Source organism: Biomphalaria glabrata, chromosome 16 (genome assembly GCF_947242115.1).
Source record: "Biomphalaria glabrata chromosome 16, xgBioGlab47.1, whole genome shotgun sequence".
NCBI classification, from domain to species: Eukaryota; Metazoa; Mollusca; class Gastropoda; family Planorbidae; genus Biomphalaria; species Biomphalaria glabrata.
In genome coordinates, this window is record NC_074726.1 from 9,738,115 (window position 1) to 9,750,884 (window position 12,770).

The following is a 12,770-nucleotide window of genomic DNA, read 5'->3' on the forward strand; positions in this document are numbered from 1 at the left end:
GGACTAGGAAGTAAACTATCTTCAACTCTGAAGGAACATCCGAAACATGTAAAACATTTTACAAAACAAACAAACAAGTAGGCAGCCTTGTCTTATCCACAAACTGTAATAACAAATGGCTCCAACACCATTAACAGTAAAGTCAGGTGTATCAGAAGGAAAACTATTGGCTTCGCTACTCTTTCTGGTTGACAGAAATGATCAATCAAATTGCAACATTTCAGGAACAAAAGCTGGATTATTTCCAGATGATTGCATAATATGTAGAACAATAGAAACAACAGAAGGTACTGACATTTGACAAAGAGAATCACAAAAATGGTTATCGAATATATTTGGAACATGTCAATTATTAAGAGTAAAAAAAAACAAAAACTTTGAGGAATTGAAACTAATTATCTTATTTGTTCTAAATATGTTAAACAGATTAAAAACCTAAAATATCTAGGTTTTAGAGAATCCCCATATTCACTACATTATTAAAAAGTCATACAAAGCATTATATTGCTGTTGAATTTTTTACAAATCAAACAAGAACATTCGGCTAAAATGTTAGTGTACTTATACTAGGTCAATATTAAAATGAATTTGTATCCTCTGTTTGGGATCGCTCAATACAAGAAAACATAAAACTAGAAAAGACTCAAAATAGAGCCGATAGATTTATAACAGACGAATATTCGATTTTGATTAGACTAACATCTTTAGTAAAATATGTAGAGATCATTCATGACAGTCGACTGATAGGTAAAGTATCCAATATAGGCCTACATAAAACACTGAACCATTAGTTACAAATATAAAGACAAAACCCATTAAATAAAATACACATAAATGCACAAAATAAAGTCATATTTTCTATCCTACATACTAGGACAAAGTTGTGTAAGTGTTCCTTCTTCCCTAGGGCTATTACTGCGTGTCAGACAGGATTAACAAAATTTAAATGAACGTTTGTAATTTTTTAAATAAGATAAAAAGTCAGAATCTAAATTTAATTCAAATTTAGTTTTATTTAATCTAAATTTCATTACTTCTTAGTTAGCATCGCATACATTAACTAGTTATGTAAGCTTCTTAGATACATATTGAATGTTGTTTAGATTTTCGCATTCGATTTTTCAACCAATCGTCTATAAACTTGTGCTCGATGATAACACATGAATCAGAGAAATAAAACAAGGTTACAAAGACACAAACTCAAGATCGGCCCCCGGAGTGGTCCACCCAGGCAGGTTTCAATATTATCAGAATGAAATTCTATCAAAGACAAATGAAAGAGAAGAATGGAGAAAAAAGGTTAACAGATCCTGTGTGGTGCCCAGCAGATCAAAGGATAGGTGAAAGTGAATGTAAAGTTAGATGTGAACCTGGCCTAACTGATGACTTATAATGAATATCTAATTGATCTAATTGTTTTGTAAAGGGTCAATCTCTTATTCCTCAAGAAAAAATACAATCCGTAAACAAACAAAAAAATTAAATAAAAAATTATTTTTTCGTTTGGTTAAGTGTCTCAGGTATTGTGTACATCTAGCATGTTCACGCGATAGTATAAGAAACTACTTATTTGTTGTTGTTTTAAATTATGTCCAACTTAAATGCATAGTAAATAGATTTTTTCTCTTTAAAAAAAAAAAAAATTTTTTTGTATGTGTAAATATAGTGAGTCTTATAACTGATCTTACATAACTTAACAATTCAAATGTGATAAGAAATTTATTTTTGACAAAAAGTCTACAACATTTTGCATAAATGTGTTAGAAATATTGTAGATGATTAGTCCCCCTAATAAAGAGTCTCCTGTGTTTGTTACTATTAATAGTGAATAGTTGTAAAAGTGGTTTATTTTTATGAAAAAACTGCTTGCATAAGTGATTTAAAAAAATTAGATTTTTCGCTTTCAAAAAAGAAAAAAGTAGCCGTTGCATCAGAACTTTGAATGGTCTAAAATATTATGGTGTCAGATTTTCACTATCTTTTCTAGTTTACGAGATCGAAACGGGACGGAAGGACGGACATACATTCCAAACAAAACTAATATCGTCTTTTCCCCTTTCGGGGTCGCTAAAAAAATCAACCAATAGTGAATCAAAAATTTATAATAATTTAGTTCAAAATACTTCGGCTTAAAACACTTACATCAAAAAAAATTTTTGTTCCAATTTAAATAAAATTGCATAGGATGCCTTCTTATTACTATAAAGTGTTGAGTGTCTTATTTATTTATAAAGTATTTCTATGTTGTAAACAAGGTTATTAAGTAGTGCAATAATTTTATCTCAAGTTCAAATGTAAAGATTATGTAGATTAGAAAGTTATTACAGGATCATTCCTGAATGCACACGAGCCTAAAATGTTAGCGTGCACTACATATTTCATGACGAGAGATACATTAGTTTACTGTTTGGCCTCTGGTTAAAAAGTTCATATCAACTCACTCTGTCTGTCTGTCTGTCTAGAGACAAGAAATTTTATTACGAATCTTATATCAACTCACCTTGTCTGGAAGGATTCTTTTACAAGTTTCTTGTCACACTTGCAATTCTTAGACCAAGTTGACACTTTGCACAATACTTCATTGTTCTTAAAAATCAATACAAAAAAATAACCAATTAGTTAATGAAATTGTGGCAATTAATTAATTTTGTTTGATATTAAAAAGGGAAATACGTCCTGCAGTATTGAGATATCCGGCTGAAAAATGTCAGGTTCTTCCATTTAGATTAACTTTGCTTGTTTTTTTTATAGTATATTTTATTATTTTGATTGTTTTCCAAATTTGTTTTGTCAATTTCCAAAGATAGAAAGTGAATTTCTAGAGAACTTCTCTAGCGTTCATGAGTGGATGTCGTTTCGTGCTCCTGAGATTTCCAGGCATGACTCATACGACGGAGTGTTAGTGTGTGTCATTCGTACTTCCCTTCAATTAGAATCCTCAATTACCAGAAATATTTACAGACCTGCAGACAGTTGGTGACGTAGAAATCAAGCCATGGGATTCTGTTTAGGTAGCCTTCGAAGCATTGTGTAGAAATCATTTGATTAGCAGTATTTCATTAGTTAGTGTATGTTTAGCATTTTTATTTAATTGCAGCTTAATTAAATTCTCAGATAAAATGCAGATAAAAGATGTATTTATGGACCATGGTGCCAGGCTGAAAAGCGCTTGATTTCCGAACCAAAGTGCTGCATTCAAATACTGGTGAAGACTTCATCTTTTTTGTGGTTCCTCTGAGCTCATCCAACTCCCATGTGAATCTGATATACGTTAGGGCGGTTAGTTTTTGAGCTGGACACCCTTGTTAGCGCTCGGACATAGAAATAGATAAGCCCATAGATCAGGGGTCGGCAACCTGCGGCTCGCGAGCCATATGCTGATCTTTGAATGTTATGCTGCGGCTCTTTAGTTCTATGCGCAAGTATTATATATTTTATCAAGAAAAAAAAACATTTAAAAATCGTTCTGATTCGATTCTATCTCTCAGCTACTTGTAGTCAGCGCACCTCACCCTCATGTCTTTTGAATGTAACATATTTGCAGGTGGAAGATCTTCAACTTCTGCCTTATCACTTGATATATATGAGTTTTGGACTTAAAAGACACGGCACAAGTTGAACTTTTTGTCAGATACATGTCTTCCCAATGTCCAAAAGAAGAACTGCTAGGATTGCTACTGCTCTCGTGACAATTTAGAGGAGAAGATACAGCTAATGTCGTGCAAAAATACCTTGAAGACAATATAATCAATATAAATAACAACTAATGGAGCCAGAACTATAGCAGGTAAAAAAAATAAAGTGGCAACTACGATTCTTTGGCGCAAAATAAACCACAAAATTTTCACGTTTCACTGAATAATATACCATGAAACGCTTTGTGTCCAAACATTTCCGGCCGAAATAGTTGAGGTCATAAATTTGGTAATCAACATTTTTAAAAGCTTCTTGTCAAAAGCCCTCTACCATCGTCAGTTTTAAAAATTCTTAACGAAATGGAGACTTAGTATTCCGACCTCCTTCTTTACAATAAAGTGCGATGGCTTTCTAAATTTAAGGTGTTGAAACGTTTAGCATTGTGCCAGGGTGAATTAAATACATTCCTAAATGTAAAAGGCATTAATCACCTTGAATTAGAGAACGAAAAATGGTTGCAAGCTTTTTATTTTTTGGTGTATATAACAGAAAAGAAAAAATTAAATGAGCTGAATCTAAAACTGCAAGTAAAGGGATTCGTTTGTTTTGAAGAAAAAATTCATTCTTCTTGCAGAAGACATTCAGAGCGGTCTGTTACTTCATTTTCCATTTGTAAATCAATATCGCGATAAAAGCAGTGCAACGGTTGACAAGAGTTACTTCAGGAACTTTATAAAGAAAAATGAAAGATGACTTTGCTGACTGATTTGAGCAATTCAAAACCAACAAAACGATTGTAGCGTTTATAAAAAAAATCTTCTCAACACTAATAGTACCGAAATCCACATTGCACCATTTTGAATCGATACTGGATCTCTAGACATGCAGTTGATCGATTTAAAAAGTAAAGCTTTTGTGTAGTTCAAAAATGTACAGAGTTGAAAATTTTGAGTCGTGTTTGAAACTAAAAAAATCTATGAGCCAAATGTATCCAAACTTTCTAAAACCATTCAAAGCCATAGTTACCACTGAATTTGTTTGCCCATATGTTGTTATTCAAGTACAAGTTAGAGTTGTATGTAAATGTTTAATTGTTTAAATTTTATACTTAAATAATAAATAATTATCATATATATATATATATATATATATATATATAATCAAATTTGTTGTGTTTAACACTATTGATATAATGATAAATTGATATTTTTCTTATGAATAATAGATTCGTTTTTTTTAAATAAAAAAACTTTATTTATGCGAGTACTATTTATTGTTAGTAAGAAATAAATTGTGGCTCTTAAAAAACGTTGAAATTTTGTACATCGTAATTTTTGGCTCTTCCGACTCAAAAGGTTGCCGGCCCCTGCCATAGATCGCAAGGTCTAAAACTAATAGAGGGTCGAGATTCGAGAACTAAGTCCTTTATTTCGGATGGCTGCCTGGTCGTGCAGTTTGCGCGCTGGACTGTCGTTCAGATTTATCGATGGTCCCGGGTTCTAATACTGCGGGAAGTTTGGACTAGGAAGTAAATTTTCTTCAACTCGGAAGGAACATCCGAAACATGTCAAACATTTTACAAACAAAAATTTTGTTTCCTGTCTATCTCCTGATCACTTCGTTAACGCATCACGTGACTCAATAGAGTCGATGTACAAGGCGTTGTTACCGGTCGTTGACTACTAACACTACACTGCTGGTAGACAACTAAACAGCTGTGGGTGTCATATAGCTCAACTAATAAAGCTTCAAATAAATTGAATAACTTCCTTTTGTGAACAAACTAAATAACACTTTTATGAATAATAAAACAAAATCAAGTCAATATACCAGACTTTAGTGATAGTGTTCTTAAACAAAATCTAACTCACTACAATAACAAAATCTTTCTGTCTCAAGTTCTGGAGTCGTCTCCCCCTAACAAAGACCAAAGGACGACAACGCCATCTATGTTGCGCCATCCATAACACGTGTAGGCCTATATATTTTAAACCAAGATTTTTTTTATTCACGTTAAGATGGTCTTGTAATATGCAATGACATGTCGTTAAGATGGTCTTGTAATATGCAATGACATGTCGTTAAGATGGTCTTGTAATATGCAATGACATGTCGTTAAGATGGTCTTGTAATATGCAATGACATGTCGTTAAGATGGTCTTGTAATATGCAATGACATGTCGTTAAGATGGTCTTGTAATATGCAATGACATGTCAACAAGAAAAGCCTCAGGCCTCTTTCCGACCACGTCTCTTAACAAAATACTGCTTTTGCCATATAGATTTATCGAAACAAGTCACTATTACAAATTAAATGAAACGTAAATCGATTTGTCCCAGAAGAAACATTTTTACAAAGCTGTTTATGAACTCACGCTGTCTGTCTGGGTGGATTTGTTACCCTCTTTTTTCGCCGCTTCTCATTATTTAATCAAGTTGAAATTTTGCATAAGCATTATTAGTCCATGACAACACATGAATCAATAAAAAAAAATTAATCCATTAGTTGATCAATTAGTGGTAATTCATTTATTTAAAAAAAAAATAGCCAACGACCCTAATTCCACGTTTCTGCCAAACCTCCCCTAAAGTAGGAAAATTATAAATTTTAATAAGGCTGTTACTTTTAATTTGAAGTTCTCGACCTATTGCGACCCAGTGGCCTGTCAAATATACGACACTTGTCTTTAAGAAACCCAAAAATAGTTCTTAGATTCTAATCAAACCCGATTCTCTTCAGATTCAAAAAGCACTGTGAGTAGAGGTATTGGCCCATTAGATAGCACAGAGGGACCGACTAGATGTAGCCAACGGAGCGTAGTTTGTGTATCACTATTTCATATCATAGTTTTTTAATTGAACACATGCCCACTTCCCATTTTCGTTCTACGGTGTCACGTGGCGTTCATGTCAAGGTTGCCATAGAAACAATTCAAATATAAACAAGATGTTTTGTTGACTTTTGATTCTGGTAGCTTCAAGTTTCTACACGGAAGAGTAATAAAAATAAGGGGAGATAATTGGTTTCCAGTATCTTAAATCAATTTGGCAGGGTATTTTGGAGTGTCCGTGTTCACGTACAGGGAATAACATGCAGCTGAACTTGATATTCTGACAAAATGTGGTTTATTATTTCTTAGTCCTCTTTGCGTCGACGGTATCTTTTGTTAAAATTCTCCCTTAATCGTCCTAAGCATACAGACAATTACCGACTATGAACTGGGCTAGGGCGGCTTGTTGAACTGGGCTAGGACGTTTTTTTTTAACTGGGCCAGGACTGCTAGTCAAATTGGGCTAGGACGGCTTGTCAAACTGGGCTAGGACGGCTAATCAAACTGGGCTAGGACGGTTTTTTGAACTGGGCTAGGAAGGCTTGTCAAACTGGGCTAGGAAGGCTTGTCAAACTGGGCTAGGACGGTTTTTTGAACTGGGCTAGGACGGCTTGTCAAACTGGGCTAGGGAGGCTTGTCAAACTGGGCTAGGAAGGCTTGTCAAACTGGGCTAGGGAGGCTTGTCAAACTGGGCTAGGACGGCTTGTCAAACTGGGCTAGGGAGACTTGTCAAACTGGGCTAGGGAGGCTTGTCAAACTGGGTTAGGACGGCTTGTCAAACTGGGCTAGGAAGGCTTGTCAAACTGGGCTAGGACGGCTTGTCAAACTGGGCTAGGAAGGCTTGTCAAACTGGGCTAGGAAGGCTTGTCAAACTGGGCTAGGGAGGCTTGTCAAACTGGGCTAGGACGGCTTGTCAAACTGGGCTAGGACGGCTTGTCAAACTGGGCTAGGAAGGCTTGTCAAACTGGGCTAGGAAGGCTTGTCAAACTGGGCTAGGGAGGCTTGTCAAACTGGGCTAGGACGGCTTGTCAAAGTGGGCTAGGACGGCTTGTCAAACTGGGCTAGGAAGGCTTGTCAAACTGGGCTAGGGAGGCTTGTCAAACTGGGCTAGGACGGCTTGTCAAACTGGGCTAGGAAGGCTTGTCAAACTGGGCTAGGGAGGCTTGTCAAACTGGGCTAGGACGGCTTGTCAAACTGGGCTAGGACGGCTTGTCAAACTGGGCTAGGAAGGCTTGTCAAACTGGGCTAGGACGGCTTGTCAAACTGGGCTAGGGAGGCTTGTCAAACTGGGCTAGGACGGCTTGTCAAACTGGGCTAGGGAGGCTTGTCAAACTGGGCTAGGACGGCTTGTCAAACTGGGCTAGGAAGGCTTGTCAAACTGGGCTAGGACGGCTTGTCAAACTGGGCTAGGAAGGCTTGTCAAACTGGGCTAGGAAGGCTTGTCAAACTGGGCTAGGAAGGCTTGTCAAACTGGGTTAGGACGGCTTGTCAACCTGGGCTAGGACAGCTTGTCAAAGTGGGCTGGGACGCCTTGTCAACATGGGCTAGGGCGGCTTGTTGAACTGGGCTAGGACGGCTTGTCAAACTGGGCTAGGACAGCTTGTCAAAGTGGGCTGGGACGCCTTGTCAACATGGGCTAGGGCGGCTTGTTGAACTGGGCTAGGACGGCTTGTCAACCTGGGCTAGGACAGCTTGTCAAAGTGGGCTGGGACGCCTTGTCAACATGGGCTAGGGCGGCTTGTTGAACTGGGCTAGGACGGCCTGTTCCTCCAGCTTTTATTGCCACCGTACATCTTGACGGGCTATTCTTTTCATCTGCCTCCATAACTCTCTGCCTTATCACTAAAAACTAAATAACTTTTACTCTTTATTTTAATTGATTCTTGTCTTGTCGGGCTCAATAGATGGCTGTGAAAAGTTTTAGCTTGATCCGACAATGGGAAATATGAGTAAAATCATGTTCAAACTTTTTACCAGACAGAGTGAGGTGAAATATGTTATTGGCATGAAAGTAGTGCTATATAAGGGCTATTAATATAAGCTTTGTCAAAATGCAAAGAAACATCAACCACAAAATTCCTATCTATATATGTCATATGTTTGTGTTCCTAGTTTCTGCTGTGCACGTTCGTTGCTTTTTATTTGGAAAATGTGAGAACTTTTTCCGGTGCGTGTAAACTGTAGACTTACTTCCCTGTTGTGTAGTCGACAAATTATCACTTTAAATTCAATGTCAAAAATTTATTTATTTAAATATTTATATTTAGTTTCCACAGCTAAGAAAATTTAAAATGCATAAAACACAAACTATAAACATTTCATATAGATTAAAATATTTTCGTTGTGCTATATTCTATATTCTCATATTATACAATCTCTCACATGATTGAATTCCCGTCAAAGTCTCAATAGGAAGTTCAAAGAACAGAAATTAAATTAGATATTTTACTACTAGAAAATGAAGTGAAGGGAGAAAACTCTTATCATGGAGTATGAGTTAATGTTTCTACATTTCATTAAGAGCTTTGCCTCATTGAGTTTACAGTAAATGTTCATTGTAGAAAGAAAAAAAAACAAAACTCTCAAGCCTTGGAATCTAATTTTCTGAGATTTCAAATCGAATCGTATTTTTTTGTGTTTTTTTTTTATTTTAGAAAACAAAAATACACAAAATCAAGATTTTAATTGACATTTTTTTATTATTATTTTCATTTCTCGGTACTTCCGGGAATCCTGGATATCACGAGAACTGAGGAAATTATCAAGTCACGGTGAATCAAATGTTTCATAATTTATGCCAATTGACATATTATCGTGACTCAGAATGAATTTAAAACAAAAAGCCCTTCATATGACTAATATTATGTAATGACTGGCATTCATAGACTTCAGAAATCCAAAGCTCCAAGACTGCACACGGGCTAAAGACAATTACTTCGAAAATTATATATATATATATATATATATATATATATATATATATATATATATATATATATATATATATATATATATATGTGTGTGTGTGTGTGTGTGTGTATATATATATATATATATGTGTGTGTGTGTGTGTGTATGTGTGTATATATATATATACATGTGTATATGTACATGTATAGATGGGGGTCTGTGGAGCGCTCTGAGCTAAACACTATTTGTGATATTGAAAGCCAACAAAATGCATATTCTGAGGTATCTACAGTGTATTATCCTGTTATAAAAAGTTTTATTTCAAAAACCTTACTTAATTTGATCCTCAGGCGCCGTTCGGCGCATTGGGCGGCAAGCTGCTTCGACAAAAATCTGTCACTGGCAATGTCTGAAGCCTCTTCCCACCTGCTTTGAGGTCCTCCACGTGTGGCGCCAAGTTGTACTAGGATTTCCCTGTTTGCGCTTTCCTCGTCATGTCATCGCAATTCATATTATGCGTAATTCGTTTTGTTGGAGAACATGGGTCATGCGATGCTTTGTCACAACCTTACTAAGGGGTCGACTCCTCAGTTCGGCATAGGATTTCTCTATAACTGACTCCTAAAATCTGTCTTAGCCATCTTTGTTGAGCTACATTTAGTGTTTTTCGATTTCGGTAGATGACTATTCACTGCACTTTATTAATGGAGCCCAGCCACTGGTAGAAATTTGTAAACTATCTTGGCTACGCTCTTGGGATTAGGTGACTGCAGTTTGCGTTAGATTTTATATCAAAAAGAAAATTTTGTCATCAAATCATCTGTTGGGGGGTTTTAAGTTTTAAACTAAAACATCTTTTTTTTTTTACAAATTCGAAACCCCCTTAGCTACGCTCATAGAATTTGGTGAATTTAGTTTTCTTTAGAATAATATTGAAGAGAGAGAGGTTTTCAACCTCAATCCTCTTTGCAGGAGATTTAAAATTCAAAACCATCTGGAGGGGTTTTAAACTTTAAAAGAAAAAAAGCCCTCTGGAGGAGGGGAGCTTAAACTCAAAACCCCCCTTGGCTTGGCTACGCTCATAGAATTTTGAGTGTTTAATTTCCTTTTTTTATATTTAATAGGTATTTTTTAGCATCAAACCCCGATGAAAGGGAGTTTAATCTTAAAACCCCTTTGGCTACGCATTTTGAGTGTGTAATTTGCTTTTTTATGTTTAAGAGTTGGTTGTTAGCTGCAAGCCCTGCCGGAGGGGGTTTTAAACATAAATTCCCTCTGGGTTACGCTCATAAAATCTTGCGATTGATGTATATAATATGTATATTATATTGAATAGGGAGTTTTATCATAAATTTCGGATGGGGTTTCAAAATCATCCCCCCCCCTTTAACTTTGCTCTTGGAATTTGGGCATAGTCGTTTACAATTACATTTTTTTTGTTTTATAGAAGAGTAGAAATTAACTGCAAATCACCCCTTGGAAGAGGGTTTTAAACTCAAAACCTCCTGGTAGAGGGTTTTAAACTCAAAACCCCTTGGTAGAGGGTTTAAAACTGCGAAACCGCCTGGTAGAGGGTTTTAAACTCAAAACCCCCTGGTAGAGGGTTTAAACTCAAAACCCCCATGGCTGCGCTGGGGCAATGGATGGTTTTTATTTTTAGTTGTATTTGTGAAGAGAGGGCCAGATCCAAGAATAATCTGGTCTTTGTGCTGGCCACACAACACCTTCGTCAACGTTATAAACATGTTTATATTGTGAGCAGGTCAGTCAGGCGCAAGTGAGAGGACATATTCTCTTCTGCTCAACATTAAAATTTACCAACAGTAGGCAGATGTTTGCGCTACTGGGTGGGCTCAATCTGTGCACCTCGGTATGGTGACCAAGGGGCTAGAGTCACCTAAGCACTAGCGGATCCAGAACTTTGGAGTGGGGGGGGCGATTTTTTTTCCAAACCCTAAACCTAACGCCCAGTAAACCCTAACCCTATGCATAAACGTGTGTACAGAACACACACACACACACACACACATATATATATATATATATATATGTATATATATATATATATATATATATATATATATATGAGAATTTTAAAAAGCAGCATTTCTCAACCTTCGGCGAAAAAGTGGGGCAACGCTATAAGGTTCCCTAGTGGGGTTTGGGGCAAAGCCCCGACGACAAAAGCGTTTTCTTGCATTCTTCACTGAAGAAACGGATTCTCCTGACATCTACAGCTCATCATTCATCAATGTAGTTCGGGGCGAAGCCCCGACGCCAAAAGCGTTTTCTTGTATTCTTTACTGCAGAAACGCATTCTCCTGACATCTACGCTTATTATTCATCAATGGAGTTCGGGGCGAAGCCCGAAAGGACAAAAGCGTTTTCTTGCATTCTTCACTGCAGAAACGCATTTTCCTGACATCTATAGCTCATTATTCATCAATGGACGCCAAAAAGCGTTTTCTTGCATTCTTCACTGCAGAAACGCATTCTCCTGACATCCACAGCTCATCATTCATTAATGAAGTTCGGGGCGAAGCCCCGACGCTAAAAGCATTTTCTTGTATTCTTTACTGCAGAAACGCATTCTCCTGACATCTACAGCTCCTTATTCATCAATGGACGCCAAAAAGCGTTTTCTTGCATTCTTCACTGAAGAAACGGATTCTCCTGACATCTACAGCTCATCATTCATCAATGTAGTTCGGGGCGAAGCCCCGACGCCAAAAGCGTTTTCTTGTATTCTTTACTGCAGAAACGCATTCTCCTGACATCTACGCTTATTATTCATCAATGGAGTTCGGGGCGAAGCCCGAAAGGACAAAAGCGTTTTCTTGCATTCTTCACTGCAGAAACGCATTTTCCTGACATCTATAGCTCATTATTCATCAATGGACGCCAAAAAGCGTTTTCTTGCATTCTTCACTGCAGAAACGCATTCTCCTGACATCCACAGCTCATCATTCATTAATGAAGTTCGGGGCGAAGCCTCCACGCCAGAAGCGTTTTCTTGTATTCTTTACTGCAGAAACGCATTCTCCTGACATCTACGCTTATTATTCATCAATGGAGTTCGGGGCGAAGCCCGAAAGGACAAAAGCGTTTTCTTGCATTCTTCACTGCAGAAACGCATTTTCCTGACATCTACAGCTCATTATTCATCAATGGACGCCAAAAAGCGTTTTCTTGCATTCTTCACTGCAGAAACGCATTCTCCTGACATCCACAGCTCATCATTCATTAATGAAGTTCGGGGCGAAGCCCCGACGCTAAAAGCATTTTCTTGTATTCTTTACTGCAGAAACGCATTCTCCTGACATCTACAGCTCATTATTCATCAATGGAGTTCGGGTCGAAGCCCCGACGCCAAAAGCGTTTTCTTGCATTCTT